This window comes from Acanthochromis polyacanthus, chromosome 23 (genome assembly GCF_021347895.1).
Source record: "Acanthochromis polyacanthus isolate Apoly-LR-REF ecotype Palm Island chromosome 23, KAUST_Apoly_ChrSc, whole genome shotgun sequence".
Classification (NCBI taxonomy): domain Eukaryota; kingdom Metazoa; phylum Chordata; class Actinopteri; family Pomacentridae; genus Acanthochromis; species Acanthochromis polyacanthus.
In genome coordinates this window covers 12381314-12400129 of record NC_067135.1, presented here as the reverse complement: position 1 = coordinate 12400129, position 18816 = coordinate 12381314, and the positions used below count along the sequence as shown (strand labels likewise).

Genomic DNA, 18816 nt, shown 5'->3' with positions numbered 1-18816 from the left:
TGGAGAGAGACGTCAGCGAGCCGTAGCTCTGGAAACCAGCAGAGATCGGAGTGAAACCTGAAGCAGCTGATCAGCCTGCTGTGATCTGCTCCATCCACATGTTTAATTCAGACGTTCACACAGCAGGAGGAGAGCAACAGGCTGAGTCTGAATTACATGGGATTAAATGCAGCAACACAACGGAAAGCAGGTGTAAAAATCAAAGTCTGAACGCTGCACGTTCACAGATGCAGCGTTTTATTGTGAAATTAGGTTTGATGAGAAGTCTCCGTCTCACTCCAGTGATGCTGTCAGTCGCTAAAAAAAAGAAAAAGGAGCTTTTTTTGAAAGTTTTGATTTGAACGATCCGGTTCAGATCCTCAGATTCATCTTTGCGTGTCTTACATTCGCACTAAATCATGTTTGTTTCTGTTTCTGACCCGTCTAAAAGGTTTTAGGAAAATCAGCACTAATTAAACTGGAAATGGTGAGTCATTTTTGGAGCATCATTTCAGATATTATTCCTTGTTTTTGTTAAATTACAGATAATATCTAGTAAAACCACAGAAAAAAAAATACATGGTGACTGTAAAAACATTCACATCAAAACTCTCTTTTACAAATTTTTTTTTAGCTGCAAAGTTTTTCTGTATTTAAATCCATGAGAAAATCTGATAGTTTTATTTGTAATAATAATTAAAAAATAATAATTTGATTCAGTTATGATTGTTGTATTTGTTTGTCAGTTATTAAACGTTGCAGCATTTCATTATTTTTAACATAATTGTCAGCACTCCAGAACCACATTTTCACCAGTTTTTTCCTCATCTGATAGTTGTTTTTTTATTTTTTATTTTATTTTATTTTTTTACACTGTATAGCCTTGTGATGCGATGTGGAAAAAGCAAATACACTAAGATTTGACCGCTTGGTTACTGAACTCTTTAAAAAAACTAACCTTTTCCATCAAAACAAAAATAAATCTTCTGTCGTTTCCGATAAAGTGACACATTTAGTGATTTTTATCGGTTTACTTAAAGATGATGTTTGAGATCAGTGTCTTAATTTTGCATTGATCGTATTGGATTGTTGACTGGTGAGTTGATGTATTGATCGATGGATCGTTTCTTTAATCTGGTTTCATCACAATAGCAGTTTCAGTTTGTTGCTTCCAGCTGTTTATAGTTTATTGATCAGCTGCATCAACAGGATCAATGTCAGCGTCGATCAGCAGCCACTTTATTAATTACAGCTTCAGTGCAGTTATGTAACCGTGAGCAGGTCGAGTCCTCAGCGTCACTTCAGATAACACAACGCTGAATCACAGCTGTAAAGACAAAAAGCTGTCTTAAAAGTGATGAAAATCAGCAGCAAAGGTGACAGAAAACACATTAAAACAAGTTTTACAAAACTGTGCAATACTTCAATATTGAAAAAAACTCAGTAAAAACTATGGAAATAATTGCAAATCTGTAAAATATCAATTTTTTAGTCCTTAATTTACATAATTTATCTTTAAAATGACAGTAAATATTTGCAAATAATAATATTTTAAAGATTTAATTCTAATAAAAACTGCGTAATTTTACACTTTAGCATATTTAGCTGGGCATTTTATTATTGATAAAAATATTAAAAATAAATAAATTGAATTTGTTAGATTTTTAGAAATTATTATTCTCAGTTTGTTAGCATTTTCCTCTTGTAATTTTCCTAAAACCTCTTTAAAGAAACCTGAAAAAAAAACTGATTTAGTGCAGATGTAAGATATTTAATGAGAAAAGGTGAAAATACAAAGATGAATCTGAGTCTAAATCAGATTGTTCATATTAAAATCACAATTATTTGGGGTGAAAGCTCCGTTTTTACATTTTAATGAGAGGAAACCTGGTTTTCTTTTTCATTTTCTCCAGGGCAATCGGAGTGAGTGAGCTTTCAAGCTTTCCAGTTCTGACTCCTTGTGTTCAGCCAATCAGGTTCGAGGCGCATTAAAACTTAAATATGAACTTCCAGTCAGCTGAGGCTTGAATCTAGGACACATCGCAGCATGAGAGAGCGCTCATGTGTGTTTCAGACATGTGGCTCTCCTGGACTTTAGCAGATGGATAATAAAACCAGAGCAGAATAAGCTAGTGGTGGCAGAACGAAGCCAAGTCAATGCGCCACCAACCAAGATGGCCGCCAAGGAGGGCAGGAAATGGGACACCGCCGGTCGGACCGGCTGAATAAAACATGAGAGGGAGCAGAGATCAGTGTGCAAACATCAAAGAGAGACGGATTAAAGAGGAGACAGGAAAGGAGGCAAAGCAGTTGCGAAAAGACGGATACACTGCAAAAAATGAAATTAAAAAAAGTTAAAATATGTAAACGATTGCTGATAATTTCCAGATCTTCCCTGTTTTGTAAAATTATTGAATGAATCTGGTCAAATCACTGTAAGCACATTAAAGGGGAAAAAAAGGAAAATGCCAAAAAAATTAACCCCTTCAGACCCTGTGTCCACTTTAATGGACATATTTATGGGTCTAGACCAGTAAAAATCTATGCTTCGTCATTTAAATATTGTCTTGTTCCTGACTGGTTCCTGATTATTCAATCACAATTTAGTCATGACTGGTAACTTGATCTCAGAGAGCTGCAGGACAAAGTAATGAGCTGCAAACACATTCTGTATAATTTTTATGGATTTATGCAACATTTCCGAATAACAGTGTTTCATCCTTTAAATTCACATGCAGTCATACTGGCAGCTGTTGTTACACTATAGATATTTTTATCTTTCTTAGCTTTAAAGCTGAAGTTCATATTTATCTTTTATTATCACATTTCTCTTGAGACGCATGAAGCTGAATTTACCCTGCGAGCTCTTAATTATTTGATGTTTTCTGTCTGCGAAGGACATCAGAGAGAATAAAAGAGGAGGAAAGTGCAGAGAAGAAGGAGGATTGGTGCAGAAATATTGAATAAGGAGCGAAAAAAAAACGTGTAAATAATGAGAAAATCAAGGCTTGTTGTTGCTTCCTGATCCTCTCTCTGCTGTTGCTGTGACAACCACACAAGTGTGAACAGGAAGTGAACACACACACACACTGAGGCTGCGTTCTGATTGGTCGGTCCAATAATTGATCGACCTTCAGGGAGAAGCAGAAGAATCTCTCTACTGCGGCTTCACCTGTCACCTCCTCACGACTTTAATTTAAAACCAGAGAAAGCTGGAAAATGATGAACGTCGCCGTCATCGATATGATCCGTAGAATTTATAGCACATTAATACGTGTGCTAAGTTTTAAAAAATTACATTATTTTGTCAGAATTTCTTCAAATTTGCTGCTATTGTACAGATTTCCCCTTTTTTTTGTTCAATTAAATTAACTTCTTCTTTTATTCCTTTTGAGCAATGGTCATTATTCGACAGGAATATTACGAAAATTCAGAACTGAATTATTTTTTATTTTTTTAATTTTCCATGTTTTTTGTAATTACTGATAATATCTGGCAAGATCACAGAAAAAAGTAATAATTTAAATGGGGACGGGAAAATTATTTAGCAATTTCTTTTTTTAAACACCTGTTGAATAAAAAAGAAAATTTTTATTGGCACAAATTATTTCTTATTTAAATCTGATATTATGTATGTTAAGGATTGAAAAAAAATAGGAAGTCATGTTCCTTGACTGTTTAGATTTTTTTGTTAATATGAGCTCTAAAATGAGACTTTCATTTTCATATTTCAACTTATCTACAATCAGAAATTATTTGATGATTGATTTGATGAGAAAAAACTGTGAAAATTTCCGTTTTTTTATCTTTAATATTTCCGGAGATACTGTTGTTTAAACATCCACACATTTCAACGTGCACGAAAGCCTGCAGAAAACGGGTCGATGGGTGACTTTTAAAACTAATTTATCTCTGAAAATATTCATTATATTAAGCTAGAAATTCTCAGATATCATTTTAAATATTGATTATTTATGATAGAAAAAAATTGAAGCAAAGCGTAGATGCTTGAGCCAAAACTTTATTATCAAACATTAATAATTCATGTTGAACCTTGTAGCTTTTAAGGCAACTCTTAAGGTGGAAAGATTTTATTGAGTGTTTCTCAGTCAATACAGCCTCAACGTCAATACAACTTTGACCGTTTTTATCGTCTTTCTTGCATCAAATCACCATAAAATCGGCTCCACTTTAACTAAATCAGTAAATATAATGTAGCCAGAGACGACAAATACGACCACTTTTTATCGTTCGGCTTCATTTTCATGAGTTCAGGGCTGATTGTTGGACACGGCGGAGTGTTTTCCTGCAGAAAAAGCCTTGAAGTGAAGGTTATTTACGGCTGTTTTTAAGCTCTAAAAAGATGTCTGCTTGTTCTGCATCTTAATGAACTTGGTCCCAGCGCTCAGCATACAGCTGAACTGACATGTTGACACGCCGATGCTCCGCTCGGCTCGAAATGTATCCGAGAGGTTGGAGTGTGTTTGTGTCCGACTGTGGTTGCAGTGATTGTGGACTATTTATCTTCTGGAGCCAGAAAATCGATCCGCAGATGAGGAGTTACGGCCACAGTCCTCTTTTTATTTATACACAGCAGGTTGGGCTGCAGAATGAACTCAGGAAAAGCTGCTTCTGGCCTTTTCAGAGTGGATTATTAACAAGAAATATAGTTTTTTGTCATTTATAAGATTTTATAAACATGTATAGACATCAGTTTAAAGTTCAGTTTTCACTTCCTGGATGATTACGACTCATGTTCGTACTGTCTTATGTTGCTGTAACTTCTCATAAACTGATACCTACAAAACAATTAGAGCCTCCATCAGCTTTTATTTCCTGGAGACGTTGTGAGATCTTCTGGCTTCTGCAGATTTATCCTGGAAAACTACTCCGGCGTTTGCAGCAGCAGAGTCGAGACAGCTGAGGAACTATTTGACATTCATCACCAGTTCTGACTTCTCTTTGGACGCCAACTAGACATATTTTGACAAAGATGTGAACTTCATGCTCCGATTGCGCTTAAAATGATCTGTTTTCTCAGGTTTGTGTTCATCTGTAGAGCTGCTGCCACTAAATCAAATGCAGTTCTGCACTAAACCTGTCGCCCAGGTGCTGCAGCATCATGTTACTGGAAAGTTTGTTCTCATTTGTTCGTCACATTGTCACGACCCTTGAATCACACGCAAGAAAAACATCATTAATAACCCAATTTTTGCATTTGAGGGTTTATTTAAAGCTTTTCAGTTTTCTTTCCTGCACATTTGCTTTGCTTGTGATGCCTTTAGCTCATCTTAAAAACAAACTTAACATACTGCTGAGCTCCGTCAGTCGTTCTCTCCTCCATCTCTTCCATTTTCTCGATCCCTCCATCATGTTCTCAACACAAAACACAATTCAGAGTCAGTGTCTATATTAAGGCGGCGCTCTGTGGCAGTTTGCAGAGCTCCTTTATTGGTCCATCAATCCAGACCCTGCAGGCCACAAAAAGCTTCTCGTGGTCTGAAAGAAGTCGAGTGTCGGACGGCTGACCGGTTGAAGTCATGTTTGAGCTGTGTGGATAGTTTCTAAAATAGGTTTCTCATTCTAAAAACTGGAATTCAAAAGTGAGCGACGTTTCTGAAATAGAGAAAATAATGTGGAATCAGAAAATTAAATATGAGACCAGCTGTTAGTATAGTAACGAAAAATATTTATAATTTTAAATAGTAATAATTATTAATCATTTTAATGTTGAGTTGGTTGGTTTTTAATTTCTTATATTATTATGCATTTTTCCTGCTTTATATTATTCTTATAAATATTTGCAACCATTTTTGTTTTGCTTTTTGTTTTAGTTTGACTTTCTGAAATGCATTCATGCAAAAAAAATATTTAAAATTTGAATTTTCTTGCTACATCCAGTTTGTTTCATTTTACTCTGTGGGAACACAGCCTGCAGTTCATCTGAAAACTCTCTGAATTTTTATTACGTGACTGTCAGTTGCAGGAATCATTCCTGCATTCTCAGTTTTAATGAGGAGCTCAATTTTTGTTTTTTGTTTTTTACCAAATCTGTTTAAAACAAATGGTTTATACTCTGATTTTTTAAAAAATACAATGTGTAGAATAAAGTGATTTTGATCAAATATCAAAATTTTTAGTGTGTTTTTAGTTATTTTTCTTGACTTAACATCATATATGATACATTCAAGGACTTTTGGAAGTTTTTCTGTGTTTTTTTTTTTTTTTTTTTTTTTTTTTTTGCAGTTTCTGACTCTGATAAACGGTTTAATTATGGAGAGTTTTTAAAGAAAAGGAATGTTATAGGGGTCCAAGGAATACAAAGCATGAAAAGTTTAGAATTTTCTGACTTTTGTTGTTGAACTTTGGCCACATGACTTCAATATTTCTATGATACTGACTTACAACAATAATAATAATAATAATAACCCTGAGCCTGTGGAGCTCCTGAAGTTTTCCCTGAGGCTCCAGTCTGCTTTGTAAGAGCTCAGGACTGGACTCATTTTCCCGCCTGTGAATCGTGACTGAAGCAGCTGCAGTCTGCTTCATGATGGCTTCATGGTCTGAGTACAAATGAACACAGAAACGGATCAGTGTGAAAGTGTCGGAGGTCTGAGACACTTGGAAGCTGCACGCTACGATTTCATTCATATTTGATGTTTTCATTCAGCCCAGTTGATCTTTGCTTTCTTTTTGTCTGAATGAGCGCCTTGATTCCGTCTTATTTTTCAATCTTTTTCTCCTCCACAGTCTGTTATGATGTAACATAACATCATTTTTATCTGCTTTGCTGTAGTAGTTAGTGTCATCCAGTTTAAAAAGATTTCAAACTAGCTTGTTTTTATGTGTCTTTCTTTGTGTCGCTCTCCCATAAAGCTTTGATTGGTGAGGTTCAGCCAGCAGTTGTTGTATTTAGAGTCTCTCCCACCTCAGCCCTGTAGCTTGTAACTCTTCAGGAGTCATAGGTGTCTTGGTGGCCAACATCACTCGTAGGTAGATTCATATATGTGCCACATTCCGTCTATTTCTTGATGACTGATTCAACTGGACTCTAAGAGATTTTCAGTGACTTGGAAAATTTCCCGTATCCATCTCCTGGCTGAAGCTCTTCAATAACCTTTGGTCTTCATGTTGTAGTTACATCCAGGAGTCCTTCCAGATACCGGAGTCACTCTTAAATACACTAACTGTGTGACTTCTAGCACCAACTGAGCTGCATTGAATGAGGAAGGTCACTTATATATTTTATTATTTAAATTATTTATTTTAAACTTCATATTTTGAATTAAAATGTGGTTTCAGTTTGACCTTAAATGGGATTTTTTGTACATTTTCGTATAAAAATCCAAGTTAAATTGACCATGATCCACTGATAAAAAACAATAAAAGGTGTTGAACACTCAGCTGTATTACATAGACTGACATGTTGTTAAACCACCAATCAGAGGTGTTAATCGAAACCATGGCTTTGCATGCAACTGCAGTTACCTCTTCTTCTTCATCTTCTTCTCTTGTGGTTAATAATGCATGAGTGTTGGTGAGGTGTTCTCTGCACTGCAGCTGGTCAGATTCTTCCTGCTGAAATTAAACCTCCTGAGAATTAAAATGCATCTGCAGACCTCTGAAACCTGCAGGAATTCTAATGCAACACATGAAGCTGTTTACAAACAGGAGCTTTGCCCACATCCTCCTGTTCCTCTCTTCTACCGTCATGACCTCTTCTTTGTCATCTTCCTTCCTCTATGTTGTTGCCTTTTTTTCTTTCCTTTTCTAATTTTTCATTTTCTCTTATCGTGGTTTATCTTCTGTCCTTTCTGTCTCCCAGTGTCTCCTCCTTGCTTGTGTTTCTTTCTCCTGATCCGATCTTTTCCCGTCTGGATTAAAACCACTTTCAGATCAGTCACGTCCGCCTGTCTGATCCTGATCTCCGTAGAGAGGTTTTAAGATCAGTTTCTTTTTAGATAACATCAGCGCAGACGCAAACAGAGTTCCTTCCCTCCACAGACTCATCTGCTGTGTGATCTTTGTTTCTCTGAGAACGCTCAGTTTGTATCCAAAACTCACTCGGTTTCTCTTTCTCAAAGCTTTGTTGTTTTGAAGAGATTTCTGATTCTTTGTCTCGGTACCTCACTCTGATTCTGCCGTCTTTGTGGGTGTAAAACACCAGGTTAGATCAGGAAGTTTTGGCAGATAACACGCAAAGAATTAGCTGAGATACAGATGCTCAAATTCTCAGAACAAAACACAACTCTCAGAAGATAAAACATCCATCTGCTGAGGAAATTATGTGTTTGCATTCAGTAATATTAGAGTGTTTTCATTTGAACAACTGCAGTAGAAGATCTCTACTCTGTAATAGGGTTAATCATACTGCCACCACCATGCCTCATACTTGCGTGGGGACCAGACAGCCTTTATATTGTGTATTACAAATACACATAAAGTCAGTCTGGAACTGCTCCATTGAACCAAATCTAGCCCAGAGGCGGGACTACCGATCACAGCTTGAATTGGAGAGAGCCAATCAGCGTAACATATGTGTGACGCAATCACTAAGCGACCTAACAATTGCCTTTCCGCCATGATGTTTTGTAGTTTTAACAGCTTCCTTCGCCGTACAGGGGTCCTGAGGAAAATCTAAGCTCTCCCTTTCAACAGTGGAGGACAGCATTATGCATTCTATCGTACAGCCTGCCGGAATTAAAAATACATCCTTTTTAAAAAGAAAAGTTTTAAGAGCTGCTTCTTGTTGAGGTTTTAAGGACAAATTCAGCCCGTGCAAAACAGAGGAAAGCGCACGAGAGAAACCTCGCTCTGTTGCGGTCGCCAACTCGGCCCTGAAGATGGCGCATCGTTAACTCCCGCCTCTGGTGCTCTGATTGGTTCAGTCTGATCTGCTCGGAGCTTGAAAACCTGTCAAAATGTGTCAATGGAGGAGGGCTAGACCGTATTCCCGTATATCCCTTATAACGGGAATACAGTCTAGCTAAGCTAGGCTAGCCGCATATTATAATGCTACCACCACCATGCCTCATATTATAATGCTACCACCACCATGCCTCATATTATAATGCCACCACCACCATGCCTCATATTATAATGCTACCACCACCATGCCTCATATTATAATGCTACCACCACCATGCCTCATATTATAATGCTACCACCACCATGCCTCATATTATAATGCTACCACCACCATGCCTCATATTATAATGCCACCACCACCATGCCTCATATTATAATGCTACCACCACCATGCCTCATATTATAATGCTACCACCACCATGCCTCATATTATAATGCTACCACCACCATGCCTCATATTATAATGCTACCACCACCATGCCTCATATTATAATGCCACCACCACCATGCCTCATATTATAATGCTACCACCACCATGCCTCATATTATAATGCTACCACCACCATGCCTCATATTATAATGCTACCACCACCATGCCTCATATTATAATGCTACCACCACCATGCCTCATACTATGCTACCACCACCATGCCTCATACTATAATGCCACCACCACCATGCCTCATACTATAATGCCACCACCACCATGCTTCACATCATGATGCTCCTTTTTTTCTGCACTTTACAAGATATTATTATTAACAAATCAGGCAATATCTGTAGAATAACAGGAAATTGTTTTAAACATGATTTTCCTAGTGCAAATAATTGAAAAAAGGTAACTCCATTCCATCTTTTTTTTTTTAAATCAGATGTTCTGTTTTTCCTCTCTGCCATCTCTTTCCTGTTTGTTTCTCTGTTGATGCCTTCAGCTGATGTTTATCTCCACATGTCATGAAATAGCAACAGACATCTGTGTTGTGTCTCTTTCTGTCTGATTTCCTGCAGACCTTTCAGCCAAACCTCCCTCTCAGTCTGCTAATTAAATGGCTGCTGCTCTCACATTTTCTCTGTCGAGGGCACGCATCCGAACTCCTCGTCTAAATAAAGCTGGAGGCAGAAGTGGCTGTTTGGGTTTCTGAATCTGACAGCGAAAACTTGCATAATTTTCTGCATCTCATTATAACAAACCTGCTGCAGTTAAAATCAACGAACCACGTGGCTCTAAGACTAAAACCTGACATTTCATATCATAAATTATAATAATAGTCTTCACTGGCTTGAAGCAAAGCACAATAAAGGTGATTAATAGTCATAATAGATCAAGTTAAAGTTTTAAATGAAAACTGCAGCTTTGTTGAGATTACACAGAGAAGTCTACTTTCAACCAGAATTACAAAGGAATAAAAGTCTCCTGCAGGAGGAGAAAGAGAAGCTGCCAGACATGTTAGTAACTCAGGATTTCAAGGTTTTTATTTCTGAAAATGTAAACTGAACTGCAGTTTAGTCGATGTTGCTCAGTAAAGCTTGACAACAACACAATACTACTATAGTAAAGCAATGAGATACAATCACAATACATCTCTTAAAGGTTAAAATAAGACTAAGTAAGCTAAAACAAGACTAGAATACACAAGTAAGACAGACGATGATGATAACCTAGTGATGTTGCACATAACAATGAAATGTTGCTCCTTTAAAGACCTCCTGTACTTGCCTGGAAAATCCAGACTGACTTTTTTTATGTATTAATATCAATACAAATAAAGGCAGTCTGGCATTGTGATGATACGAGACAATTTCAAAAAGGAGGGGCTAACGAATGCAGCTTGAACGAGAAAGAACCAGTCAGCCTAACACGGATGTGACGCACAAACAAATCGACCTTGAAGTCCATGTAGTCCAAACAACAATGGCATACAGTCGAGAAAGCGTCGCAGTGAATGATTACTGCCGTTTTTGTCACAAAAATCAGCGAATACATGGGGTACTCTCAAGCACAACACTTATTTTTGAAAAGGCTACGCAACAAAAGACTCCTTCCGAGCGATTAGCGGTGTTAGGAATAACTTTAAATCGGAGCCAAACCAAGTCGGTGCATATGTGAAAAAGTTGCTTAAATTTACTCACACGTTTGGAACGGGATTTTCCTCTGTACAAACAATGGCAAGAAGCCGAAAGTAACGAGCCATCCACTGCCTCCTCATCGTCAGAAACGTCAAGTAAAAAGAGGCAACGACTAACGCCATCCAAAACGCCAAGAGACCACAAAAAGATTTGCTTTGGCCCCCCTCCTCTCTCTCTCTCTCTCCTTCTTGTTTTACGGCGGTGGCCCGCCCCCCCCTCCTCCGACATCATCTTTATGGGTAATCAAGGCGCTGAAGATGACGCAGCATTAACTCCCGCCTCCCATTCTATGATTGGTCGTACCAAACTGTACCGGGAGGGAAACGCGATTCAATTTGCCCTATGCCAAACTGATTCTCCTGTATCTCCTAAGGAGATTACATGGAGATTCAGTGTGGATTTTCCAAGCTACTCCTGTACCGCAAAAACTGTTAAATAACGCTATTTTTTTACTATAGAAATCCTTTGCAGCAGCACTAACAGAAAAACTTTTACTAGTTTAAACTGAAGCCGCTGAAGTACTCGAATGCTTCAAAGTAAAAATTATGGACTACAAACTCAAAATTTTTCTGTTTAAAATGCAGGAAATCAAATACTACCATCACATTCTGATGATTTGAAAGTAATTAAAAAAGTAACAAAGTCTAAAGTCACCAAAGGTTCTTAAATATTGCTGGAAAAATGAAATGTTTTTGCCCTGAAACAGACTTATTGGATAAACAGCCGGAGCTGGCCATCGATTCAGCCTCTTTTAGTCCAAGATGGCGTCTGAGTGTTTCTGGCAGCCGTTCAGACTGATGGATGAACCGACTTCAGCTGCCAAACTCTGCTCTTTTTAATCGCCTCTCACAAGATAAATGTCAGCAGAGAGCAGCAGGGCTTTATTCAACCTCTGATCTTTAACCTTTAACCTTCTTGTAAACAAGCTTATTTTCCTGCGGGTCTCTGTCGCAGCGACCAGAGAGATAAAATGGGGATGAAATGAGGGGAAACTGATAGAGGAGGTCAGCAGGGAAATACAGCAGAAGAGGTGGGAGTCGCAAAAAGTGAAAGTGAACACTGTGGAGGAGGAGAAAGGCAGAACAGATGGGTTTGTTAATGCCTCGGTGGTCTGAAAGGTGGTTTGTTCTACATTCTGTGTTTCTGTGGGCGAGTATGTGGGTGTGAAATGACTCGCAAACACCCACGAGTCCATTTTCAATTTCTACGCAAAACTAACTTTTCTGTCTTTGTGGAGATAAAAAAGAAAGTCCAGTCCACTGTGAATAAACATCTGCAGATCTGCTTCAAATTCATGGAAGAGATGCCTTTTGTAAGTCAAAAACAAAAGCAAAATCTTTTAATGTTAATAGTGTATAATTAAATTCTATCATTAAGGCTCAGAATGTTTCATCCCCAAACACTAAAACTCTGATTCTATCCATTTATACACTGATGTGTTGAAATCAGGTCAATGTAGAGGCAAAAAAACACATCAAACGGCACAAATCCTGATCCTCTCATTGATGCTCAGAGGTTCTTGTGACCTGACAGAGACTCAGTGAGACAGAAATGTTGTCGGTCTGGATCAGTTTGTGTTGTGTCGTGTTCTCTGGTTTTGTAGCTTTGCATCACCTCATCCAGGTGTGTGATCAGCGTCTGAACACTTTGACTTCTCTGTTAGTCACCCACACAGTGAAATGTGCTGATGTCATGCTGGTAAAATTAGAGATGACAGCCTGCTCTGGTTTCTTTTAATGGTTGCGTGTGCAGCTGTGTTTTAAACCACCGTTTTTAGTAGGAAATTTGCATCACAGCACAAACAGCATAAGATCCATAACCAAGCTGCACCGTGCATAAATACTCTGCCACACAATCATACACTGTGCATTTATAAAACTCGGCTTGTTGCATATTTTACCTAATTTGCAAAGCGAATCATGTGCTGTAAGCGTTAATGTAGCTGTTTATCTCAAGCATGCCGTTGTTTTTTATGAATCATGTGTTTGTTGCTGCTTTTCAGACTCTCTGCTCTGTTGTTAGCAGTCATGATGACACTCTGCATGCTGTTTTTAAAGGTGCCTTAAGAGTATGTTGTCAAAGAAAAAATAGAAACGTATAGTTTTACCACTGGTGTAGCAGCAGTTAAGCTTTTTCTGGTCCGTTACTGTCACAAGATATGAGCACAAAAATGACAAGCTGAAATAAGGAACTATTTTGCAAACAGATTCTTTTTTTGGACGTCTAACAGTTAGTGAGCAACATAATCAGTCATTTTCAGTCATGTTTGTCTCCACCTAATGAATCTAAGCCCAATTTTAGCTCCATTTTTGGTCTCCACCACATCCTGTGAGAAGCATCTCAGAAACACCCTGAGATATGTTTTAGTTAGATGTAGGTAAGCATCCAGCAGTGACCAACAACATCAATCATTTGGAGTCATGTTTGTGTCCACCTGATGAATCTAAGACCAATCTTCTGTCACTTTTAGCTCCATTTTTGGTCTCCACCACCTCAATCAGCCTCTTTAGCAGCTAAATCCTCCACTTTGTTCCCCATTTATTCTCTTCCTGCTGTTTGCTGATGAGCAGGTGAAGTGCAGAATCTTTTAAAAGCTTTTTTTCCTGAAAGCAGCTGCTGGCTGCAGCTGAAACAACAGCATGAGATCTGTGACACGGAGCCAAAACAGTGGCGTTGTTGATAAATGATTCAATTAATGTCAAAATAAATCTCTGCACAGCCGAGAGGAGCTGCAGATTCAACCTGTTTTTATTCTTATTTCATGCTGCACCTCTATTCTACTTTGTGTTGTTTAGCCTTTATATTTTCATCAGTCAGTCGGTGCAGAGTTTAATATTTGAACAACTACGGACTACATGTTGAATGTCTAGCTGCCAATTTAAAACATTAAGTTGAAATCCCTCAACATTATTTAAAATACAGATTTACCAGATCAACTAAAATCTTAACATTTAAACGCTATAACGTTATGTAATTTAAATTTACTGACTAATTGAAATAATATCATTGAAACCATAGAATAATATCGGAAATGCCAATTTTTGTATCTGAATTAAATTTTAAAGTTGAAACTCTACAATATTATGTAAAATACAAAATCACCTGACTAATTCAATATATAGAAATTGATGTCTAAAATTTAAATAGTGAAGTTTATGAAATTTTGCCTGATGAATTTGCAACAATAATAGCGAAGGTAAGACTTCATAGTATTTTAAAAAATGTTGGGTCTTAACCTTATATTTAAATTTGGCACACAAATTTGCGAAATATATTATACAAATTTGTGTGCCGAATTTAAATATTAGTTACCAGCCTATGTATATAAAACACAGATTTACCTTAATAATTTAAATATTGAGATTAAGATGCTATAATATTACCAGGCGTAAACTAACCGTGACGTCACCCGTTGGTTTCAATGCCGAGAAAATGAAGCCCGGATTTTGCTACTTCCTGGTCGCCGTTGTGGATTTTTTGGAGCCAGTGACGTAAAAAGCGTCATCAAACAGACTGGACCGGAGAGCAACTAGGGGCAGGATTGGCTGAGGACTCTCTTATCCCGCCCACATTTTACCGCAGAGGCTTCTGTTGCTGTCTATCAAGTATCGCCACGCCCCCTGGCTCCGCCAACTTTAACGATTTATTTAAAATTCAGTATTGATTTATTTTAAGATCGGCCACCTGATCTCTCATTTTGACCATGAAAACTAACGGGAAAAAAATCCTGAGCTGTAGAAAATCAGTCTATCAAATTTTATTTTTTCCAAAAATGAATTGGGGTCTATGGAGAAAAAGCTTTTTGGAGCCAGCCCTAGCGGACGGCGTGATATTGCAAGTTTTTGACACTTCTGGGTTGGCTTCAATTCTGGAGCCAGATGCTACGTCCACTATATATACAGTCTATGAATATTACATAATGAACAGATTTATGTGACAGATTTACTGTACAGAGCCAACAATAGCACAATATTGTTGGGTCGTAACTCCAGTATTTAAATTTGCCACATAAATTTAGAAAACTTTTTATACAAGCTTATCTGCCAAATTGAAATTTTACAATTCAGACCTGACAATATTATAACACTGTAAAAAAAATGGCCTCAATTAATTTAGAAATTACAGTTCAGATGCTACAGAATTGAATATCACATAGATCTACTTGACTAATTTGTTAACGTTAAATAAAACTTAACAGCAACATTATTTTTCAGCATGATTACATCCTGTATAGAAACCTTTCACAGTGATTTAGCAGACAGTCGGATGAGACTACACTTGCTAGCATGACTGTAAGCTCAACAATAAACTCCAAATATCACATTCCTAAATGTTTTTTATTCATGAGCAAAGTCAAGTTGACTTCTGTGTCACCTTTCCAGATGAGTCTTCTGGAAGCTTCTCACAACACGAGAGGAAAAATAAACACCACCGAGCTGCAGAAGCAGGTGAAACAGAAATAAACGGAAATAAAGAGGAGACAGTGGAGACAGAGTTATGTAACAGAGTGTCGGTACACCAGGCTCATCCTCATGTGTCTGTTTGGTTCTTGGAAACATGAGAGGATGCAGCCGGATCCTTGTCTCCATGGCAACTGCATCTTCCTCCTCATCCGTCCGTCGCTCTCGCTGTCTGTCCCGCGTTGTTTTTACATTTCGTCATTACATCATTATCATCATGATAGATGTTACCTCGCAGACACACATCGTCGCGTGGCGTGATCGAATCGTTTCCGCGGCAACACACATGCAGGTGCTCAGGTGTGTGAGCGGTTACATAAACACACGCATGTTTACCTTTACGTCTGCATGGCTTGTTGGTCTGATGAGGAGAACGCCTGACATCTGCTTTAACACAACGCACACGTATTTTCAGCTGCTCAGCCGACTGGCTGCATGTTTTTTTGGTTTTAGTGTTCTGCATAATGGGTTTCTATGAGAACAGTGCTGGAAAAAAAATCCTATATTTGTCTAGAAATACTTAATTATAAGCAAAATGTACTTACATTATTATATTTCGCATAATTAGATACTTAATACACGTGCATCAGTATGATTTTATTATTGCTGCTTAACATACATTAAACTCCAACGACTCACAAAACCAATCTGGGATCAATCTCATTTCAACTCATTAAAATTTCTGTGTTTTGAGAATAATTGGACATTTTGTTGTCTTGCGTGTTTAAATAAATGAGCCATGTAAGAAGTTTGATGGGGAAATGTCTGTTTACTGGAGCAGCTAACGGCTCAAAAACAGCCAAAGCATGACAAAAACCTAATAAAAATGTGGCAACTACTAGTTTAGTCATTTTAAAATAGATTTTTATGAGCTAATTATGTAAAAGCAGAAAAATAACTGTTACTTATATGTAGCTAAGGATGTCTGGACTGATCACGTCACTTTTGAGGTGATAGATTTTAGGACAAAGCTGTGCCAGTGCTTCAGAAATGTGAAAAAATATTTCATTGCATCTTTGCTTTCCAAACGTCATTAAGCGTCACATAAATCTTTGTCACGGTGCCCCTTTACTAGCTACAGTCCTGCAATGCTCTTGGCAAGCAGTGACCCCTCTGGTCAGCATGTAACAGTGAGAGGCTCCATCTGGTGGTGCAACCAGGTACTACAGCTAATACTTGAAGTGTGTTTTATCCAAGAAAATGGATACTTAAACATAAACGACTCTGGTCAGATTGGAGACAAAAACAACACGTCCACATACCATTTGTTCTTTAAAGACACAAAAGTAAAAAAAAAAAAAAAAAAAAAAAGTTTATCACATTGTAAAAACAAAACAAAAAACACGTTTTTAGCTGTCTAATTTGTTTCAACAACATACTGTTCTACTTGTTAAATTCCTGATAATATGTAGTAAAGTCACAGTGGAGGAATTATTAATTTACATGTGAACTGTAAAAACAAGAAGGAAAATGATCAAGAAAAAACAGGCAAAAACGAAAGAAAGTTGTTTTTTCATAAGGACAGACACATTTTTCAACTGTTCTTATAAACTTTCCTTGTTATTAGAAAATCTTAGAAAAAAGGTACTATTTAACATGTTGACTGTGAAAATGTAAAAATAAATAAATAAAATGAAATGGGCCAAAACTGTAAATAATGTCTACATCAAAAATCTGTATTTTTGAAATGGTATTTTCTTCTTTTACAATGTGTGATCTGTATTTAAATCAGCTCAAAATATAATTTCACAGATATTTGCTGGCATTTTCATTGTCTTTACAAATTTTGAACATTACAGTGTTTCATAGTTTTTATTTTGTATTTTTTTCTGGCACCCTTGCAGACAGATTTTCACAGTTTTTCAGATTTGTTTCTTTTTTGCAGTGCAGACCGGTGCTTGGGAGAATAAAAAATAGAATTTTCTCTCATATACATAGTCATTGTCTATTGATATCATGATCTAATATGTTTGGTATTAATAAGAGTTGCAGTGACAGCATTGCATCTGGTTAATTATTCATGCATCTGCAGCTTTATTATATGAATCTGAATGTATGTGAGTGCTGTCACTTTGCGTAGCCTTTATGTATTTGTGTGTGTGTGTGTGTGTGTGTGTGTGTACCAGTGTTGAGTGGGAAGCTGCTGTGAGTCACGATTGTGGAAAATCCCACTCTGCCCCTCCTCCTCCTCCTCCTCCTCCATCCTCCTTTAATGCACCCAGAGGCGATGAGAAAGCGAAGGGTGTCAGTCAGCAGCACAACAAAGATGTTCATCAGAAAGACTTGATATGAATGAAGGTGGTCAGACTGATGCCTCAGGATTTACTGAGTCAGCTTGTTGGCTGAGAACACTTCATAGGGAACATGTCTGTAAGCTAAGAGCTGATGATGGAGTTTAACAAAGCATCTGTGTGAGATTAATTATTGATTCGTTTAAAATTGAAAGTCCAGTCTCGACACCTGAAAAAGACACAAAGACTCTGACTCTGTTGTGTGCAACATCTGAAACATGACGAGTAAAACCACAACATGCTAATAAAAGTGTACCAACCACTGGTTTAATCCTGTAATACTAAAACAGCCAGCAGAGGTGGGCACTTCCTGGTTGGAAAGCAGAGGATTCTGGGAGTTTAGCTTGTAAAGGGGCACCATGAGAGAGTTGGTAACTGTTTGTGTTGGCTATTTGTGTCTAATTTTGGTTGTTTTACTTGTCTTTAAGACTTTTTGGCTATTTTGTGTCTCTTTATTGTCATTTAGTGTCCCTTAGGGGGTCACCTTTTGTCCTTTAGTGGTTATTGTATGTCTCTTTATAGTCACTGTGTCTCTTCATGGTGATGTTTTGGTCATCTTCTGTCTCCTTGTGGTCACGTTGCATCTCTTTCGGGGTAGTTTTGTGTATGTGTGGTCATATTATCTGTCTCTACTGTAATTTTGACCGTTTTTGTTTCCCTTTATGGTTATTTTGTGTCTCCTTGCAGCTGTTTAGTGTCACTTTGTGGTCATTTAGTGTCTCTTTATGGTTATCTTATGTCTTTTTGTGGTCATTTAATGTCTCTTTACGGTTATCTTATGTCTTTTTGTGGTCATTTAGTGTCTCTTTACGGTTATCTTATGTCTTTTTGTGGTCATTTAGTGTCTCTTTATGGTTATTTTATGTCTTTTTGTGGTCATTTAGTGTCTCTTTACGGTTATTTTATGTCTTTTTGTGGGTGTTTAGTGTCTCTTTATGGTTATCTTATGTCTTTTTGTGGGTGCTTAGTGTCTCTCTACGGTTATTTTATGTCTTTTTGTGGTCATTTAGTGTCTCTTTACGGTTATTTTATGTCTTTTTGTGGTCATTTAGTGTCTCTTTACGGTTATCTTATGTCTTTTTGTGGGTGTT

The 18816-nt window shown here is 37.5% G+C and overlaps 1 protein-coding gene across 1 annotated transcript in view; it reads left to right on the top strand.

The window, feature by feature from the left end:
• Window positions 1-18816, top strand: part of sh3gl2b (SH3 domain containing GRB2 like 2b, endophilin A1) — a 37154-nt gene that overhangs the window by 4862 nt on the left and 13476 nt on the right. The window lies entirely within an intron of this gene.